The sequence below is a fragment of the Dasypus novemcinctus genome, chromosome 11 (genome assembly GCF_030445035.2).
Source record: "Dasypus novemcinctus isolate mDasNov1 chromosome 11, mDasNov1.1.hap2, whole genome shotgun sequence".
NCBI classification, from domain to species: Eukaryota; Metazoa; Chordata; class Mammalia; order Cingulata; family Dasypodidae; genus Dasypus; species Dasypus novemcinctus.
The window spans coordinates 101,613,535-101,636,074 of NC_080683.1; the positions used below are offsets into that span (position 1 = coordinate 101,613,535).

Here is a 22,540-nt window from a genome sequence, read left to right on the forward strand (position 1 = left end):
ACTGAACTATGTCATTTTTTAAAATCTTAAAAATTCCTTTATATTACCTGATTTCCAGTTCATATTTAAATGTTCCCAATGATCTCAGATATGTCTGAATCAGGACCAATTCCACATACTGCAATTCATTATTATGTCTCTTAAGTCTCTCTTTTTTTAAATACACCTTTGAAAAATCTTTTTAAAAAGATACTTAGATTATATAAATGTTACATAAAAAATGTAAGGGATTCCTATATGCCCCACTCCCTATCCCTCCCACACTTTCCCACATTAACAACATCCTTCATTAATGTAGTACATTTGTAGAGTTACAACAGATGAACACATATTGGAGCATTGCCACTAAGTGTAGATTATAGTTAACATTATAGTTTACACTCTTCCACACTATTTTGTAAGTTATGACAAGATATATAATGATGTGTGTCTGTCATTGCAATGTCATTCAGAACAATTCTGGTCTCCCCAAAATGCTCCCATATTATAAGCATTTTTCCTCTCCGCCCCTCAGAACCTCTGGGGGTCACTGCCTCCACATTAATTATAAAACTTCTTCCATTCCAAGAAAAGGAATAAGTCTATAGTAGAATAACAGGAAGTCTGCTCTAGTCCATCATTCATTCCCCAATCCTGTAGAATCTGGGATGGTGATGCCCACTCCACCTCTAATTGAGCAAGGGCTTAGATCCCATGGGGCAGATGGATGGGACTATCTTGCCTATAGTTATAAATGTTCTCGGTTCCTTGGGATGGTCACTATCCAGTAACATCTTCTTGTTAGTTGTCCTGGGAGAGTCCAATGAACTGAAGAGTAAGTGTTGCAACTCTGTTGAGATTCAGGGCCCAAATGGCACTTGCAAAGGCCAAAGATTTAAGTCTCTTGGACTTAAACCTGTCAACTCCAGTACTAAATATAGGTTCAAATAGAAGGGGCAAAAGAGCCGTGTGTAGGGAAACCACAACTGAGTCCAACTCTGTCACACTGGGGAGCATAGTTGGTGGTTGGTAGTAATCCCTCAGTGTCGGAGAGGCTTATCTCTGGGAGTCATGTCCCATGCCAGGGGGGGTTGGGGGAGATGATGCATTTATATGTTGAGTTTGGCTTAGAGAGAGGCCACATTTGAGCAACAAGGAGAATCTCAGGAGGTAACTCTTAGGCAACCTATAATACTAGACTAAGTTTCAATTTCAAAATAAAACGTTCATAAGTACAGTCATGTCATCAATACCAAGGGACTATTAATGGTCCATTCTCCTTCACCACACCTGTACTTGGGGGGTTCTTGTTGTCCCATTAGAGAATGTGGCAAAACTCCCCAGGAGGGGAATTCAATATTCTTTCAGTTATTGTGTGGATTTCCACCCACCATGACAATGCCCCAAGAAAACTGAACTCGTTCATGTGTTATAGGTATGCCCCAGGTGAATTTCCACCCATGCATCCCCCATCACTGACACCCCACAACAATGATCCTCCCTGCCACAGTTGTAACCTCTCTGTGATTCTAAATGTCTCCAAAACTGAAGCCAACAAAATGACTTAGTAAGATTGATAAGAAAATGAAGTGATAGTTTTAAAATAACAAACGAAGTATAAAATTTTTTTAAAATTTGAAATAAAAAATAATTTTAAAAAAATGAAATACTTCATGAATTTGCATGTCATTATTGAGCAGGAGCCATCCTAATCTTCTCTGTATCACTCCAATTTTAGTATATGTGCTGTCTCAGTGAGCACTCTTAAGTCTCTTTTCTTAAAATGTATTGAAGGATATCACTCACACATAAACATACATAAACATTAAGTGTATATTAGCTGTGACCTTATAAAACAAACATACATAACATTATATAGGACTCTCATACTTCACCCTACCATCAATACCCTCCATTGTTGTGAAACATTTTTAACTAATGATTAAAAAGCATCCTCCAAATATTACTGCTAACCAAAGTGTTTTTCCCCAAACCCACTCTATTATCATTATTTTTATATCATTTTTTACATGAACACACACAAACAATAAGTGTATAGTAAAAGTTGTAAACTTAACAAAGCAAACATGCATAACATCATACAGGGGTCCCATACATCAACCCACCAACAACACCTTGTATTGTTGTGAAACATTTGTTACAAATTATGAAAGAATATTGTCAAAATCTTATCACTAACTATAGGTCTTATCTTACATTTGTTGTATTTTCCCCCAGTTCACCCTATCTTTAAATATATTTTTATGACGGAAGTTGTAAACTTACAAAAAAATCATGCACATTTGCACAATTCCCAAACAATACCCCTCTATCAACACATACACTGTGGTGGAACGTTTATTACAGATTAAGAGATAATATCCTCAGATTATTACCAGGCCCACAGTGTACATTTGACACACTTTTTCCATATTATCAAAGTAGTATATCTTTGGCGTAGATGCATGAATATTACAATATTACTGTTAACCACAGTCCATATATCATTAAACATCAGTAGTCCATCTCAGTCTTCCTCTTATTTTCTTTAAGAATCCACCACCTACCTCCAGGTCTTAAAGATATTTTCCTATATTTTCTTCTAGAAGCTTCATGGTTCCTGATTTTATATTTAGGTTTTTAGCCATTTTGAGTTAATATTTTTATAAGGTATGAGATAGAGATCCTCTTTCCTTCTTTTGGCTATCGATATCCAGTTCTTTCAGCACTATTTTTTGAATAGACGGTTATTCCTGAGCTCGGTGGCTTTGACAGGCTAGTCAAAAATCACTTGACCATAGATGTCAGGATCTGTTTCTGAACCATCAGTTTGGTTCCGTTGGTCTATGTGTTTGTCGTTATGCCAGTACCATGCTGTTTTTACCACTGTAGCTAGGCAATATGATTTAAAGTCCAGAAATGAGAGCCCTCCACATTTGCTTTTCCTTTTTAAGATATTTCTGGCTATTCAGGACCCCTTATCCTTCCAAATAAATTTAATAATCATGTTTTCCATTTATTTTTAAAATGTTGGTAGAATTTTTATTGGGATTGAACTGAATCTATATATCAGTTTGAGTAGAATTGACATCTTAATGATATTTAGTCTTCTCATCCTTAAGAATGGAATGTTCTTCCAATTACTTAGATCTTTTTAAAATTCTTTTATGAATGAGTTGCAGTTTTCTGAATTCAAGTGCTTTACATCACTGGTTAAGTTTATTCCTGAAAATTTGGGTTTTATCTGTTATATTTTATCTTCACCACTCTTTTGACACTTTTAGTTACTTTTACTGATATTATCTTCATTTCTAGACTCTCTTCCAGGCCTCTCTTTCCTATCTTTTCTTTTCAGGCCCTAGCACAGCATTTAGTATTTCCTGCAAAGTTGGTCTCTTGATTACAAACTCTCTCAGTTTCTGTTTATTGTGAATATTCTAAACTCACTCTCATTTTTGAAAGACAATCTTGCCAGATATAAGATTCTTGCCTGGAAGTTTTTCTCTTGCAGTATCTTAAATATATCATATGACTGTCTTACTGCCTCCATGCTTTATGATGAGACATATGCACTTAATCATATTGTGCATCCCTTATATATTATGCATTGCTTTTCTCTTGCTGCTCTCAGAATTCTTCTTTCTCTTTGGTATTTGACACTCTGATTAGTATGTGTCTCAGAGTTGGTCTATTTGGATTTATTTGGATGGGAATATATTGTACTCATTGGACATGGGTATCTATGTCCTTGAACAGGGTTGGGAAATTTTCTACCACTATTTCTTCAAATATTCCTTCTGCCTCTTTTTCCTTCTCTTCTCCTTCTGGGACACCTATAAGATGTAGTTTTGCATGTCTCTTGCTGTCATTTAGTTCCCTGAGACCTTCTTCAATTTTTTCCATTCTTTTCTTCTTCTGTTCTTTTGTATGTTCACTTTCAGAGGCCATTTCTTCAAGCTCACCAATCCTTTCTTCTGCTTCTTCAAATTTGTTATTATATGATTCCAATGTATTTTTAATTTCTTTTATTGTGCCTTTCATTCCCATAAGATTTGCTATTTTTCTATGTATGCTTTCAAATTCTTCTTTGTGCTCATCCAATGTCTTCTTAATATCCTTAATCTCTTTAGCCATCTCACTGAATTTATTAAGGAGATTTGTTTGAACATCTATGATTAGTTGTCTCTACTCCTTTATATCATCTGGAGGCTTATCCTATTCCTTTAACTGGGCCATATCTTCCTGTTTTTGGTGTGGATTGTAATTTTTTGTTGGAGTCTTGGCATCTGGCTTAATACGTGTATTTAATCTGGGTACAGTTTCTCTCTTTGGTTTAGGGCTTTCTTGCCCTTTCTCCTTGCTGGTTGTGTAGTAGGACCCAAGGATATAGTTAGTGTTGTAAGCTGTGGTGGCTCAAGCTGCCCTCTTTGACCCAGGGACTGATGAAGCTTCTCCCAACTTTCTTCTTTGCCAGGGGTAGGCACACAGCCACAGCTCTGTGTACTAATTCAAGTCATGCCCAGAGACTAGACTCTAGTTGCCCAGAGAGACTGATGAAGCTTCACACCCCTTTCTTTCCTGCTTGGGGCAGGAATGGAGCTGTAGTTGTGAGCAGCAAGCTATGCTATGTGGGTCCAAAGTGAATGCAGTTGCCCTGGTAGAATTCTGACTATTCAGTCTGTGCCAGCTAAATGTACCTGCAGTTACCTGGAAAGGCTGGTGAAGGGCCCACCAACTTCCTCCCTGCTAGAGTTGAGGCTGATGCCTAGGCTAATCTTGGTGAATGACACATCTCTACCATCACTGTGACTTTCAGTCAGCCTGGCTTCCCCTCATGCTGGGTGCAGAGTCAAAATGGAGGCTACTTGCTTCTTTCTGACTTGGACACATTCAAACTTCAGCTGTTCATAGGGTTATACTTCAGGCAGCTGAATTTACTAATCAGTAGCTGAAATTAGTGGCCTACTATCTCTCCCTCTCCTATTTTTGGAAAATGGAGCCACCATCTCCAGCAACAAAACAGCTCCTGAGGAAACTTGCGCTGCCAGAGTAGGATAATCACTGGCCTCCACAGCATGGCTTGTTTTCCTGGAGAAGATGGCACAGGTCCCCCCTGCTTCCTCCCTGCCAAAGGTGGTGCTGGGCCTTAGGCTAGAGCTGCAATATGTCCTGTGTGGAAAGAAGCCTGTCCCAACCAGCACTGTGATTTTCAGCCCACCCTGCCTCCCCTCATGTCAGGGACAGAGTTAAGATGATGACTAACGGCCTCCTCTGACTTGGACAGGTTCAAACTAGCTGTTCTTAGGATTATACTTTAGTTCACTGAATTTACTAATCAGTAGCTGAAGTTGGTGCCCACCCATCTCTTTTTCCCCCTGTTTTTGGGAAATGGAGCTTCCAATTCCAACCATGGAACAGCTCCTGAGGTGGCTTGTGCCTCCAGTGGAGGATGGGCACCAACATCCGTGGCACGGAGTGCTCTACTTATGAGTCTTCTCTGCAGATAGGCAGTCTCCTCTTTCTATTCCTTCAAGGATGTTACAGGATGCTCTTCTGGTCTCTTGGAGCCCCCAAACAGGTGCTCTAGATAGCTCTGGATGATTACTATCTGCCCTGTAACACAAGCTGACTCTAGGGGTGCCTTACCCTGCCACTGTCGTGCTGGTTGTTTAAGTCTCTTTTATTTTATTTTTTTTAAGATTTATTTATTTATTTCTCTCCCCTTCTTCCCCTGTCGTCTGCTCTCTGTGTACATTTGCTGTGTGTTCTTCGGTGTGCACTTGCACCCTCTGCAGCCCCAGGAAACTGCATCTCTTTTTTGTTGCGTCATCTTGCTGTGTCAGTTCTCCGTGTGTGGGGCGTCACTCCTGGGTGGGCTGTGCTTTTTTCACATGGGGCAGGTCTCCTTGCAGGGCACACTCTTTGCCCCCCATGGGGGCACCCCCACATGGCACAGTACTCCTTGCATGTGGCAGCTCTGTGTGTGGGCCAGCTCACCACATGGGTCAAGAGGCCCTGGGTATCGAACCCCAGACCCAACCATATGGTAGGCGATGCTCTATCACTTGAGCCATGTCCGCTTCCCAAGTCTCTTTTATTCTGCAACATTCCTCCAAAATTTTCTCCCACACCACTGAATTTTTAAGAAATAGTGTCATTTTTTCTATAGAGTGTTCCACATTCTAAACTTGTCTAATTCTGTGTGTTGTTCTTTCACTCTCCCTTCTACTCCCGTTTCCTCGAAAATGGTCATTAACTCTGGTGGCTTGATTAGAAAGAAGTTTACATTGTTAAGCAGGAATACTGCATATATATTGCTGTTTATTTCCCACCACATCTAAATGTGAATCACATGATCTCTTATCATCACCTCTAGAAATGTTGTGATGGATAGTGGGTTTAAGCAATGTCAACCTGATCTTTCATTTTACTGATCGATTTTAGAATTTATTGATGATCTTGCCTAGATCTATGATTTCATTAGACCTACAAAAGGTTCAGTTGCTAATTCCATCCTACTTCTCTGTTAATAAACTAGAATTCTTCTCTAAAGAACTTCTCATTAATGACTTGCTTATCCTGAAAAAACAGTTTGAAAGGGACAATAAATGATTGCTTCTCCCAATTTAGTTATCAATTTTCAGAATGAGTTATTTTTTTTGCTCCCCCTGCCCCCACCCTGCATTTTTGCTGTCTGTGTCCATTTGCTGTGTGATCTTCTATATCTATTTCTTTTTCTCTTCTCTTCTCTTCTCATTTTTCTCCTTTAGAATTCACCGGGATTAAATCCTCGGGACCTGAGACGTGGAGAGAGGTTCCCTCTCATTTGCGCTATCTCAGTTCCTGGTTTCTGTTGTGCCTTGCCTTGACTCTCCCCTTCATCTCTCTTTTGTTGCATCATCATCATCTTGTTCTGTGACTCACTTGCACGGGCACTGGCCTTGCCGTGCAAGCAGTCAGCTCCCCGTGCAGGCCTTTGGCTCTCCACACAGGCATTCAGCTTGCCGCAGGGGCACTGGCTCACCACTCAGGCACACTTTTTTTTTTTTTAACCAGAAGGCCACAGGGATCAAACGTAGGTCCTCCCATATGGTAGGCAGAAGTCTAATCACTTGTGCCAAGTCTGCTTCCCTATTTTATTATTTTAGTTCTTCACATATACATACATTTTTCAGTTTATAGATTTTAATTTATCACAGTCATTTTTACATTTTTATAAATACTTAATTCATTTTTCATTGTGATAAAATATACACAAAAAAATTTTAAGTGGACTTCTTAAATATGTAGTACCTTGGCCATACTGTGTAATTTTCACCATGTAACAGTGTAAAAAAAATTATATTTGGTGCCTCAACATTTTTGCCTAGTCACCTTTTACATGACCATTCCAGCTAGACTACTCACAACTAGCAAGGCATACGCCTCCATATAGTTTGGATGATAAGAGCTGCTTTTAGCTTTTTAAACAGCTCTTGCCACTTTGCTCTTTGGTGCCACATAATTTCCTAGCAAGGCACTTACCTCCATGTGGCTTGTATGATAAGAACTGCCCTCAGCTTCTCCAAACAGCCCTTGCCACTTCTGATTTTCATGTAGTATAGTTTAAAACCGCCCATCCCTGGTGTTTGTGAGAAAGCCCCACTCGTCCCCTCTGGGAGACACTAAAGGCAAGAGCCTGCAACACACAGATGCTGCTCCTCTACACCCTTTTTCACGTACTCTCACAGTACCCTAGGTTAAGCAAGCTATGGGCCCTTCCGCCACCCTCACTCTCCCTTCTCCTCCTCCAAGGCCTTTGATCCAACAAAGCTGTCCTTTCATAAATTATCAGGAGGCTGGCTCTCTGTGTTTTGCACCTCCTCACTTGAAGAACTTCCACGTAACAGCCAATATATATCATCATTTATTTCCAGAATATTTTTCGTCATCCTAAACCAAAAACTTATATTCATTTAGCAATAACTCCCCAGCCCCCTTCTGCTGCTGATGGTAACTACTACGCCATTTTCTGTTTTCATGAATTTCTTTATTCTACGTATTTCATAAAAGAGAAATTATACTATATTTGTCCTTTTGCAACAGGCTTATTTCACTCAATATGATGTTTTCAAGGTGCACCCAGGTTGTAGCATGTGCCAGCACTTCACTTGTTATGACTGAATCATATTCCACTGTGTAGATACATCACAGTTTGTTTATCCATTCATCTGTGGATGGACACGTGGATTGCTTCCACATGTTGGCTACTGTAAATAATGCTGCAATGAACACTGGTATACAAACGTCTGTCCACATCCTTGTTTTCACTGCTTTTGTTTATATCCCTAAAAGTGGAATTGCCAAGTCATATGGTAGTTCTATCCCTAAGAGTGGAATTGCCAAGTCATATGGTAGTTCTATGTTCAATGTTCTGAAGAACAACCAAAATTTGTCACAGTGGCTGCAACATTTTACATTCCTACCAACAAAGAAAGAGTTCCTATTTTTATGCAACCATGCCATAACATGTTATTTTCTTTTTTTTTTTTAAACAATAATCATCCCAGTGGGTATATAGTGGTATCCCATCATAGTTTTTATTTACATTTCTCTAATGGCTAAAGATGTTGAGTGTATTTTCATATACTTATTGGCCATTCAAATATCTTCTTTGGAGAAATGTCTATTCAAATCTTTGGCCCATTTTTAAATTGGGTTGTTTGTCTTGTTGAGTTGTAGGAGCTCTTTATATATTCTGGATATTAAACCCTTATAAGATATGTGGTTTCCAAATAGTTTCTCCCATTCTGAAGGCTGTATTTTCACTTTCTTGATAATGTCCTTTGATGCACAAAAGTTGTCCCATCTTAGGTTCGTAAAAGCCCCTTCAGATTGGTTCCTACATCCTTTTCACATGATTCCATCATTTTTTGATAGTTTTCTTGCTTATGGCATATAAAATCTCCAAATTAGATTTTGTATTTTTTTGTGTTAGATCTGGAATCATCCACTTGAAGGAATCCTGGTTCTTTTATCAGAAAAAAAAAACTGTAATACTAAACTTTATTCAGCCTGGGTGCTGATTGCTCCTGCATTTGTCATTGCTTCTAAGCCTTCTGAATAGACAGAGCAAGAAAAAATGAAATTTGTATAAAGTTATGATTGATATTTCCAAATAAAATTTAAGATTATGGGATTTTCTCTCAATGTTTTCAATTTTGTACTTATATTTATATTTCTTTTTCTCTTGTGCTGAAAATCTTGATTCCTAATTATATTAATTTTAATTAACAACTTTTTAATTGTATGATATACTTATAACAATTTCAAATAAAATGATACAAATATTACTACTAACAATAAAAATAGCAAATGACATTTTAGATTTCTTTTGTTTCCTTTTGTCCTTAAATGAAACCAACCATATTAGATAGGTGGAGTCAAAACTGTGTTTTAAATTTCATTGAAAATAATTATTTTCTCTGGTTATGCCATAACTTCAATAACTTGATATAGAGTTAGGTTCATTGGTTTCAGTAAGTTCTCAGTTTTTCAGTGATGACATTTATTTGCCTTTTCATATATTTTTTCAATTATTAAAAACAATTACAAATTCCTAAATTGAAATTAATAAGAATAGATATTAATAAAATTTTGCTGCCATCTAGTCTCTCATCTTGTTATCATCTTTCTTTTAGAGTTTCACTAATATTTTCAGATTTTGCTTTCTCCTCTTATTATTTCATACATTTGTATCATATATATATATTCATATTAAAGAAAAGGTTTGTAAAATTTTAAATTGGAGGAAATTAAGATAAGGTCTGCACTTTACGGGAATCTGGCCTAGCATGAGAAAAGAGGCAGAGTCAATACTGGAGGCAAAGAGAATATAGGTTGCTAGGCTAACAATCTTGTTGAAATAAAGACAGGAGACCTGGGGATAAAAGCAAGAGGGCAGGATGAAATCAAAGATGTTTAAAAAGGAGGATGGGTTCTTTTTGATCATTGAATGTTTCTGGGTAGTGGGAAAACAGGAAAGCCAATGAGAATTCCCTTATTTCTGACTTAAGAGAGGGATTTGGAATCTAGGAGTTGGGTATGAAAGGGAATATAATTAGCTCAGTTAGGAATGATGAGTTTTGAAGCTAACTCCAACTGAAAGTCCATAAGTGATCAGAAAAATTGGCAAAAGATTGGGGTTAAAGATGTAGGCATAGAAGTCATAAATGTGTGGAAGTCAGTCAACTTGTCAAGCAAGTCAACTGAGGGAAAAAAAAGTGCTGATGAACTGAATTTTCCTTCAAGTAAAAATAGCTTTACTGACTGCCATGGTGGGAAGGGTATATGTTCTTAATCTTATACCTGCTTTAATTGTTTAGAATTGTGTCACTGCTTCTAATCTAAAAAGCTCAATATCTGGCCATATTACAGAAGGATTGATGCTGATCTTATATTGAGAACCACATATTAAAGATAAGAAGGCTAAATAATGGAGGTTTGCTAATCATTTGTGTAGGCAATATAAAGTAATAGCACCTAAAGCAATGGAACAAGGTGTATAATGGGGCCCAGAAGCTGTTGGGGCCAAAAAGAGTGGTTTAAAAAGTCAGAAGAAGATAAGGTTTTAGGAAAGAACTGATCAATGACTTCAATGCTGCAAAGTTTAACTAAAATGAAGATGCTATATTTGTACTAAATTTGTTCATGAAAAGACACAAGTGATGTTTGTGAAGTTTCACTAGAGTGATAGTGCTAGGTCATCTCTTGGTAGAGGTACTTGGCTCAGGGACAGAAATTAACAAGAGTAAAAAGGCTGTACATAGGAATCTAAGGAGGTGAGAGGAGTGTTTGTTTCCCAAATATAGAAAACACATACGCATGTTGAGGGGAAAGAAGCAATAGAGGAGAGATTTTGAAGATCCAGGAGAGAGAGGACACGTGAAGCAGAACTATTTAAATACACCTTACGGAGTCTCCCTCCTGTCATACACACCCAGATACACACACCATCCCCAGAGAATACTGAGCCCTTTGAAAAGTCAACTATTTCCAAAGCCATACCTTCTACTTCTCTCAGTAAATATTTTCCCAAGTCATTGTCACCATTTTCTTCCTCTTTCTCTCTGTTTTAGTTTGCCAAAGGCTGCCAATGCAAAGTACCTGAAATGGGAAGGCTTTTATAAAGTGTATTTATTTGGGGTAAAAGCTTACAGTTCTGAAGCTGTGAAATGTCCATATTAAGGCACCATCAGGGGTGCTATCTCACCAAAGTCAGCTACTGTTGATCATGCTGTCCTGCTACACAGTGAAGCAAGATGGTCACCTCTCTCTGCTGAGGTCTCTGCCTTCCCCTCCAGAATCTACCATCTCCATAGCCAGGCACAGGGCTTTTCTCTTTCCAGGCCTCCTCGATCAGTCTCAGCTGCTCTGCTCTCTTTCCAAGTTCAGCTGCGAGCTCTCAGGCATATGGTTCATCTCTCCCTCGGTCTCAGCTCTTGCAGCTCAGCTGTGGGTGAAACTGGGCGTCCTTTCTTTCATAATGCAGGTTCAAGTATGGCAGCTTCCTTTTCCTGTGTCCTCTCTCCATGCCTCCATTTTTATCAGACCCAGCAAGACGGTGGAGACTCAACCTGAGTCAGTCTTCAACTGAAGTAGTCTAACAAATGGGTCTCACACCCACAGGAAAGAATTAGTTCAAAATCATTTTGGGAATCATAAAAGAATTTCAAACTGCCATACTCTCTCTTTCCTTCTATCTCCTCCTCCTACTCCTAGAAACATATATTACATTACAATGACCAGCCATTCTCCCTCCTTTAAGGTAAAGCGGGCAAAAAATAACATAAAATAAAATAAAGGATGGCATGCAAAGTTCTTGAACTATATCATGTTCTACAAGATATAAACTCATCTGATTACCATTTTGAAAAAATACAAAATACTTGCAGATGTTAGGTATTTACTTGCTTTTAAAGCAAAGAAGAACTAGGATGGTGATTTAAAAGCACTCTTGGTGAGCTAATTGTTTTATTGACTGCACAAGGAAATGGATGTCACTTTTCTAATCTACATTTGAATAGTCATATTGTAGCTCCAATCCTTGTCATTCAAAATTTGAGGCATCATTTTTTTCCCCTCTGTTCTGAAAAATTTCTCAATTGAAATTTTCTCATACTCATCTTTACTGTTAACTTACTTCAACAGTTTAGAAATGCACACTTGTGTGGAACCTAATGAAATTAAATGCAAGCAGTTTTATTTAAAAATTACACCATTACTTCAAATTTAAGAGTTTGATAACAATGTTTCTAAGTTCTCCTTGCTCTTGCTCCACTGTTACTTCTTCAGGCAATAAGAAAGATTACTGAATGCAGATGGAGGTACACTTCACCTCTCTTTCTCAATATGACCCCAATCAACCAATATCTCCCTGGCAAAATTGTGTTGCAGATGTTTCAGCCTGGAATATTTCCAGCTAACTGGAATAGAGCCATGTCAAATAAAGGTCATTTCATATTCCGAAACAATCACAAAAACAACATTTGCCTTCTTTTACCCATGTCAAGTATCTGCATGAAAAGTAGAGAGTTATATCATACTTTTATTAACAAATATGTATAAAAAGTGTGGATGTTATGGTATTAAATGTGAAGTTAAATTTCTTTCCTCATCTTAATAAAAACCTATCTTAAAAATAACAAAATACCATTGTTACAAATATAATAAGGATGGGAAAAGAGATTTCTATAGATTTATAAATTTTTAATCTCATTATTTCAATGCTAATATTCAAGGGAATTAATTTTCTGGTAGCATAAGAATAATCAAAATCACAGTATTCAATTTGGGTGACTTACTTGGGTCACTATTTTATAAACTTAATAGACCACTGGAAAAGAGAGAAGATTTGAAACTGATACAGTGATTAGTACATCTTGACTAATTATTTAATAAACATTAGCTTTATCAAGTCAAAATATAGGGTTGAAGAATCATACCTAATTTGTATATCCTCTTTATTATGCTAGTGCTCAATTATAAGTGAAGAGATAATTTTAAAGTTCTTTCTAGCACAAAGAGCCATGAATTAAATGCTTTCTCTAGTATATAAGAATTTTTTTTAAAGCATATTTTCACAATTGTTAGAATATTCCCTTATCCTAAAGTAGGAATTGTTTTACATTGGATTTCTAATATGTAATTGATAGAATTTAGGTGAATTCATATTATGTTTTAAAATTATAATTCATGTAGTCAATTCATTTTTTTGAAGTATTAAAATAATATCAGCTTCAGTTTATTTAATAATTATTTTGTACCACTCAATGCTCCATATTTTAGTGTATATATTAATTCATTCAATACTCCTAGCAACCATATGAAACAGGTACTATTAATACCAGCAGAAGAGGAAAAGAAGACACAGAAGTAATCTGCTCAAGATGCACAGTTAATTGGTGGAGCTGGGATTCTAACCCAGTTCTCTAGCCCATGAGACTGCACTCAGCTACTGTGGCTCTGGTCTTGAAGTCCATATGTTCTTTTGTTATTATTATTGTTTTGTGCTTCTGCTTATTAGCTGATTTTTGTTTATTTGCTTACTATATATGCTAAACCAACTACTAGGTAACATCAGCTTAGATCATTCCAACTTTACTGAACAAAAGTAGTTTACCAGAGCTGCAGCAACAAACTATCACGAAACTGGTGCTTGAAAACAACAGAAATGTCTGATCTCAGAATCCTGGAGGCTGGAAATTCAAAATCTAGAAACTCACTCAGGAACTGATACTGTACTCTTTTTTTTTTTTTTCATAAGATTTATTTTGTTTCCCTCCCCCCCATTGTCTGCTTTCCATGTCCATTCACTGTGTGTTCTTCTGTATCTACTTGCATTCTTGTCATTGGCACTGGGAATCTGTGTCTCTTTTTGTTGCCATATCTTGCTGAATCAGCTCTCCGTGTGTGGCGCCACTCCTGGGCAGGCTGCACTTTTTTTTGCATGGGGCGGCTCTCCTTGCAGGGCACACTCCTTGCACGTGGGGCTCCCCTACGCAGGGGACACCCCTGCGTGGCACTCCTTGAGCACATCAGCACTGCGCGTGGGCCAGCTCACCACACAGGTCAGGAGGCCCTGGGTTTGAACCCTGGACCTCCCATATGGTAGGTGGACACTCTATCAGTTGAAACAAATCCACTTCCCAATACTGTACTCTTGAGACCAAATCTGTAGGGAAGCAGGTCAGCAAACTGGAAATTGGTTAAGATCTATGCTGCAGCCTAAAAGCAGGAATTTCTTCTCCTCTGGGCAACCTCAGGTTTTTGCTGTAAGGCCTTCAGCTGATTGGATGATTGGATGAGGTCCCCCCACATTATCAAGGGTAATCTCCTTTACTTAGAGTCAACTTATTATAGACACTAATCATGCCTACAAATGATTTCACAGCAACAGCCAGATTAGTATTTGACAAAAAAACCAGGTACTAGAGTCTAGCCAAGTTGACACATAAGTCTAACCATCACGGGCAGTAAACAAGGCAATGGCATATTGAGATGAATAAGGCAGTCTTTATTTTAGAGAGCTTATGGTCCAATCATGGTGACAGAAGTATAAAAATTATTTTAAATGTGAATCCTAATATTGTCAATATCATGATAAACTAATATTATATAAAGCAATGCTATTTAGCTCTTAAACCTAACAGATCAGTGGAGAGGAGTGATATTAAATAAATGCACCAATTATATAATTTTAACTACACAATTAGATACATTGGTTAAAAGTGCTATGAATAAACTGAAAATGATATGATAAAGAATTATGATAGAGAGACTTAATTTACTTTGGAGGTTCAGGAAAAGTTTCTCTAAGGAACTGACCTTAAACACAGTGCTAAATATGTATAAGGGCTGGGCTGCCAAAAAGTGGGGCATTAACATGTAATTTGTAATTTTATCCATGGAGATAAATTATAAATCCCAAAAGAAAGTCTCATTTGCTAAGTGTTCAAATGAGAGGTATAGAACTTCGGTTTCAGACTTCAATTTCTTGGCCTTAAAATTGATCCCCAACAACATATCAGGGCTAACATATAATTGTGAACTTTTTATTTTGTAAAAAAGAGACATTTTTTTAAAAAGACACAAGAACAATAAATGTTATTACCATCATTTTTTAAAAGAGAACTTAAAGATAAAAAAGGTAGGAAAAATATATAACCTAAGAATTAGGAGCATTCCTTTAAAATGTTTAAGGTTTTCTCTATTTTTCTTCATTTCACAAAGAACCAGTAAACTTTGATTAGGATCTGGGAATCATTGGACTATAGAACCTTCTGCGTCCTTGAGGATTTCATAAGCAGACTGGAATTGGATAAATCAAATGCATCCTTTTAGGTGCAGTGACCAGGAGAATCAAACACATCTGGGACACTGAACAGAAAATGTGGCATTTGAAATAAGGATTGAATGAGAGTAAGAAGCACCACAAATGTCAACCATTCCTGAAAACTAAGCACACCTGAGAGCTGATTAAGTCTAAAATGTTGCACTTCTTGTCTCAGTCTTCCAGGTCTCCTAAAATGCAATGACATATTCGTGTGTGTGCATGTATATATATACATGCACATGTACACACATACATACATATCTCTACACACACATATTATTAAATATGAAAATATGTTAAGTGTGTACATTCTGATTGACTTTGGGCCTTCCCTGAATGTTTTTACTCCTCTAAACTCAAGGCCTGACAAACAGTGCACCTGCTTAACTGGGATAAGTGCCAGAAAAAAAAAAATCAGGGAAATTAATTTCCAAAAGTAGTAGATAAATGGCACACCTCATTAGAAAACCTATTTAAAAGGCACATCAGGATGTGTCAGCAAGGCTTTCATAGTAAATTGATGCTTCCTACCATCATGTCCTTGCTGTCTCTCTCCTCAGATTACTGATCTTACTTCCCAGTAATAAGATTCAAATCCAAGTTATGTTTAACGAGGACCACCTATGTACCTGTCACATATGCTTTGCATAGATTATCCTATCTAATGCTTACAAAATTGTTTTGGAAGCATTAAACATAATATGATTTATATGTTTTGTGGAATGTTTACACAAAATACCAAACGTGGTCCGAGACACCGTAGCATAACCATTTAACAAACTGTCCTTCTCGTGGGTGAGGTTACTAATAAATTATGACCCTCGTTAAGCAAAGGAAAGCTGAGTTCCCTATTTTTATTTTTTTAGGAAATCAAAACATAAAATATTACATGCAACACTCAAAATCTACACATTTTTCTCCAAACACACATAGCACAATTGCAAAACTTTACCATATGGTGAGCCACAAAGGAAATTTCAACAAATTCTCAAAAGTGGAAATTATAGCAACCATTAATGATAATGCAAAAAATGTTAGAAATTAATAACCTACACAAAAAATACTAGCACAGCATCCCCAACTAAGAAAAATTAAAACTGGAATTTATTTCTGTGTCTTCTGACGTGGTGGAGGTAAATGATTAACATCCACAAATCCCTTTGTTTATAATCCTATTTTTCTATAGGCCTTATTGTTTACAGACAGAGTTATCTATTTATGTCTCAAATTAGTATAAGGAATTTCACCCAATTCCCATAATTTCTAGTCCAGAAAGAGATATTAAAATGTCAAGGGCACCTGGTTTTCGAAGGGCTTCCAGGCTGAGTTTGCAGAACCTTGCCGGCAAGGCCGCCAGCAGCCTTGTGACGCTCCACCGCCAATTGCCGAGAAAGCAACACTGGCCTGCTCGGGTTTCTGAAGACATTCACATTCTAGAATAGGGCTAACTCTAGAATAGGGCTAACCAGATAGAGTAAAGGTGGGTAAACCACACATCTTAGTTTGCACCCAAAGCCCTGAGGTATGTATTAACTTCAATTTTCACAAGTATCTTATTTTGGATGATAAATTACAGGATCATCCTATGTGATAACTTGGTATCTTGTCAAATTAGATACGCTAAACTGCCTTTCCCAGAATTCCCTTCCACAAAAGTTTCAGGACTAAGAGTTGGCCACAAGAGAAATGTGCACGGGCTGTGCAAGGCTAAAATGCAGGAAGAGACTTTCTTCATTCTCTGAAGCTTGGTGGGGGGCAGGTGCTGTTGCAGCTCCTGCGCTTTAACCTTGCTGGTGTGCGGCAACAGCTAGTGGCATCTTTGTCTCCCCCACTCTATGTCCATCGCTCTTCCCACCTTCTACCCTGCTGACTTCAGGCATGGTCTCCAAAACATTGACCATGGCCTGATACAGACTCCTTAATCAGCTGCCATGAACATGAAAGTTCTGTCCATATAATAAATCTCTTACTCCATTTCACTGAATGGTTCTGCTTCTCTGATCAACATTGACCATAACACCACAGTATTGTTTGAATATTACTTTGACATTATTTTTAAAAAGTAAAGATGAGTGAATGAAATCTCTTTTCCAGGCTCCGTTGTTTTTGTTTTTTTTTCTTTGTTTGATAAAAAGAATCAAAGACATAAGTTTTTCAGATCTGAAAGGTGCTATCCTCATTTGACAGATAATGAAATGAAAATTCTTAGTCATGGTGACTGGTTGATGCACTAATTCATTCCCGTGCATTTAAACTTATTGTAGGTGGGAACTCTTGACTAAATAACTTTTGGTAAGGGCCTTTGATTAGATTGTAGAGCCCAGGGTGGGTCTTAATCCTCTTACTGGAGTTCTTTATAAATGGAGGACTAAAAAGCTACTGACACAGAAAAAAGTAGCAGAGACAGAGAAACCCCAAGAGTCTGAGAGAGGTCCCAGGGGCTGGAGGCTGGAATCAGAGGAGCACAGAGGCACAGAAAGAAACCCCTAAGAGGCTGACATTCTATACGTGCTTCACAATTAGACAATATATGGCTATGGTGGATTGAATTTTGTACCTCAACTTTAACATGTTCTTGGTCTTGATCTGCATTGCATTCATTCCTGTGGGTGTGAACCTATTCTAAGTAAGATCTCTTGAAGATGTCATTTTAGTTAAGATGTGGCCCAACTGAATGAGTGTGGCCCTTAAACCAGATTACTGGAATCCTTTATAAACAGAAGTCCAGAGGGAGGATCCTGAAGTTGGAAGTCAATAAAACTCAGAAAAGAAAGGAGCAGACATTGCCATGTGATAGAAAAGCCTAAGAATCCCAAGATTGGCAGCCAGCCAGAATACTGTCAACCCAGGGAGGAAGCAAGTCTTCTAACCTCTGACTCCATAGCATAATAAATTCCTCTTGTTAAGTCAACCTATTGTGTGGTATTTTTGTTAGCAGATTGATAATCTAAAACAATTGGTATATCATGTCAAATTCAGAAAATAAGGAATTGTGAAGGTTATCTTGGCCAGGATCATTTTTCTCAACCTAATACAGGACTTGCTTATTGAAATTGATTTTCATTTTCTAAGAAATGTCTTCAAAGAGTATACCTAATTTTCCAAAGTGCCAGAGAATAATTTAGGGCCCAAGGAGAGCTTCCTTCGGAGATATTTCCAGATTCCATTCTTCTATTGTAAGTTTTGGTTTTAAACATTAGGAACTAATCATTACAATTTCAAAACTATTAACTAATACAAAAGACTCATTGTGATAATGTGAGTCCATAGAAAGTTTGAAGTGTATCAATTAAAATTACCTTTAGAAACAAGAGTATCATTTAAGTTTTAAAACTCATATTCATGAAAATAATTTTGGGTGTTTAAAGTATCAGGATGACAAAGGCAGGTTAGAAGTTGCTAAATCGAAAAAGAAATTAGAATCTTAATATGAGTGAAGTAAACATGTCTCATCCAACCAAAGATTAATATAAGTTACAGATTTTATGGTATAATTATACCAAGTCCTTGAACTTACATTCTTTCCAATCCAGAAACTGCTCATTCACATTTTAATTAGAATTTTAATTATTTGACTCCTTATATCAAGAATTTGGAAATATTTCCTTTAAATTTTCACATTTTATGATTTTTTTTTCCTTTTTAAATCTGTAGGTGATTGTTTCTCTTCTTTGATGTGGCCTCAAGAGATGATAGTCATACTAATACTTCACCTTAGAGTCTATACCTATTGAAATTACAATATCTATTTTTTCAACCAGAGGATTGTATGGCACTTCCTTGTATATGAATATTTATCTAAAGGTGTACAACCCTGCAATATGATTTTCTGAGCGTGACATATATAGGCGACAGCCTCCAGAATGATCCCCAAGGACCTTCTCTTCCCAAATTCACAGCCTCGTGTATTCTCTTCCAACAATAACATGGCTGACCTGAGTAGTCAAAATGATTTTGACGATTTTTTGCAAAAATGGCAGTGTGCAATTTCCAAGTCTATACCCTACATGTCGTTGTGGCTTCTGCCTTGCTCTCTCTTGGATTAGTCACTTGACGGGAAGCCAGTTGCCAACAAGGAACACCAGCATGAATTTGACAGTCATATGAGTGAGGTATCTTGCAAGTTATTCCACCAGCCCCATTCCTTCAGATGACTGCAGCCACCACCAAAGTCCTACCTGCTACCTCATGGTAGACACTGAGCCAGAACTCCTTGGCCACTCCCAAATTCTTGACCCACAGAAATTGAGATAAAAAAGGTTTGTTGTTGTTTAAAGCTACTTACTTTTGAGGTAATTTGCTACACAATGATATAGATAACTGTTGGAAAATATGACAAGTAATAGCTTATAAAGATTTTTTAAATGTTTTTAAATTTTAATGTTAACATTTCTATTTCATTAATTAAAAAGTATTGGTTAAAAACTGAACAAATGGGCAAAATACCATTTTCTTGATGATAAATAGTTATATTTCTTCCTCATTTAAGAAATTGTTTCAAAATCCAAAGGTCGGCATTATTCTTTTTCAAGCAGTGTCTGTCAGAAAAGCTTCATGGGACAAGTCCATGTGTATAGAGATGATGAATAAGACAGTATCTCCTTCTTAGAGAAGTTTAGGTTTCTGATGAGATGCACAAGCAAACAGATCATTGTAATACCATGTGCTAACTGCTTTTAATGCAGATGATCAAAAATACTAAGGTCCTGAGAGAGAGTTACAAGGAATTCTTTTAGGAAGTCTGAGAATGCTTCACAAAGGGGGTGGCATGTAAGTTAGGTTTTCAAGAATGAATAGGAATTCTCTGGAATAAACGTTGAGGAATGAACTTCTAATCTTAGTAATATTAATATTTATGCCATTCTTGTGATAAACCAGGTTATCTTCTAAGTACTTTATGTATAGTCATTCACATAATCTGTTTAACTATCCTAAGTGTCACATAGCTAGTAAGTAGTAAGATCTGGCCTTAATGCCAGGTACATCCAGCACCTGAGTTCACATTCCTGGCAACTACACTTTCTGCTATGTCTGGGGAGGAAATGATATGAACAGAGGCAGCGAGGAAGGAAAGTGCGTGTTTTCCTAGAACCAACAAGGACGAGCAATATGGCTGGAAAACAGGGTGCACAGGCTGAATTATAAGACAAAAATTAAGAACTAGGTCAGGGACCTGAATTTTCATGCCATTGAGTCTGAATTTAGACAACAGGAACTACTTGAATAGTTTCTGGTCAGACAGTAACTTAAACTCTTAAAGGGAGGCACCTGATGAGAGAGACAAGGGTTTGCATTAGTCCCATTAAAGATGGAAGTACTGGTAACAAGGGGAAGGGGTAAATTTATGAGACATATAAGGGTTAGCAGATATAGAATATGGTGATGGATTGAATGCTGAGGAGGCTTGAAAGGTGACCTGTCAATTTCCTATTGTGGAGAATGGCTGGCTGATTCTGTGATTAATGAATACAAGAAACATAGGAAGATGAGGCTTTGCATAGATGTGCCTAGTAAGCACTTAGCGAAGGAAGAAATGAAACAGTAGTGATACAGAGGTTATATTTTGCTCTGTCAGAGGAAATGTCAGTAACAAGGCATTATCCGTAACCCTTAATTACATAGGTCCAAGTACCCTGGATTATGTGTTTCATACCTAAGTAACCTTGTCTAAAAATCCAAACTAACTTTAGGAACTGTTCATTTTATAAAAGAACTAAGGGTAATTTCTTTCAACAATAATTTCTGTAGTGCCCTTATAAAATTCTTAATGTTATAAAAGTTAGATATGCTTGAAATTCTTAATAATACATCTGTTGCAAAAGATGAAAATGATATTGCATAACCATATTTGGTTCTAAAATGAAAACTGATGGAATTAAAATAAAGAAATATATAAAATACTACAGTACATATAAGCTCAAGGGTAAACAAGTCTCACAGAGTAATGTAAACACTGTTTTTCACTTAAAACTTTATAAATTTATGTTCTAGGCATTTCAGTCATATAATCTTTTAAGAGGTCAAGCCTTGTAATATATTTTAAAAGTATTGCCTATTTATAGTAAATATTTATAGCTCTAGATATATGCTCTTTGTGTCAGTGGACATGGGACTTATCTCCAGTTGTTAGATGAGATGCACTTTATCCCAGCTACCCAATGGTACAGATGACAGAGCTCTCTTAATAACATTTGGAGTAAATGCAAATAATACAGTTCTATGACTTCATGGTGTTTGCATCTGTATTTCCTTTCACACTTGTGGCATAACCATTTGTTGGCAACGTTGTAAGCATTTGATAAGTAATTGCTAAAGGATTGCAATGTGGGAAGGAGAAATGGGGAATCCCTGAGTGTATGGAATGGAACTTGTATTATTTATAGTTTCTGGGTTCTAATGATTACACTCTATGAGCAGGAAAAAAAATGAGTGGTGCTATTATGAAAGAGCACACTAAGAGGTTAATGAAATTCTTTTGCTTGAGGTAAAAGGTGGTAAACATGCCTTCACTCATCTATTCTCTTAACATTTATTGAATGCCTGACGAACTCCTAGCCTCCAGAAATGCACATTCAATAGAGAGGATCAGATATGGATATAGATAAATACAATAAAAAATAAGTTAAAGGTTCTCTAACAAAGAAATGAACAAAGTACATGGAGACCAAATAGGTAACAAAGAAAATCTATTTTTTCTTACTTTTGTTACTTTAATGTTACTCCAAACCCCTGAGAAAATGTGGACACTAAAGACACAGGATCTCCTTACAAGTAATTCTAGGAAAATCCTAACACACTTTCATTTTTAGGAATTCAAAATAGGATGGTTTGGTGAGTAAAGAAATATTACAGATGGAAAAGAAGACTGGGACAAGTGGATATAAAAATGCTTCACACAATTTCCCTTTTTGTCCAAAGGAGTTTTGTTTTGTTTTGCTTTACATTGCCAAGTGTAAAAACCTACAAATTACCCTTTCAAGGTTGGTGAACTTCCTTATTTATTTATTTATTTATTTATTTATTTATTTATTTATTACAAAATTAAGTATCTAGGCAAGCGTTTTAATTGTTATCTCTATGAAAATGAAGCATTCAGCCTTATTGGGCTGAAGAAGGGGGACGATTTCATTTGAAATCAGTAGGTAATCAAAGACGGAGAAGAGAGGGATCCGGGGTCACATAAAGACG

At 37.0% G+C, this 22,540-nt stretch overlaps 1 protein-coding gene and 1 non-coding gene across 23 annotated transcripts in view; both read right to left on the reverse strand.

Annotated features, from left to right (window-relative positions):
* The window catches only part of TRDN (triadin), a 462,763-nt gene that overhangs the window by 382,830 nt on the left and 57,393 nt on the right, over positions 1-22,540 (reverse strand). The gene's annotated exons all lie outside the window — the stretch shown is intronic.
* On the reverse strand, positions 1,635-1,741 carry LOC111766137 (U6 spliceosomal RNA). Its single transcript, XR_002798265.1, has one exon. It is a non-coding gene; the product is annotated as a U6 spliceosomal RNA (small nuclear RNA).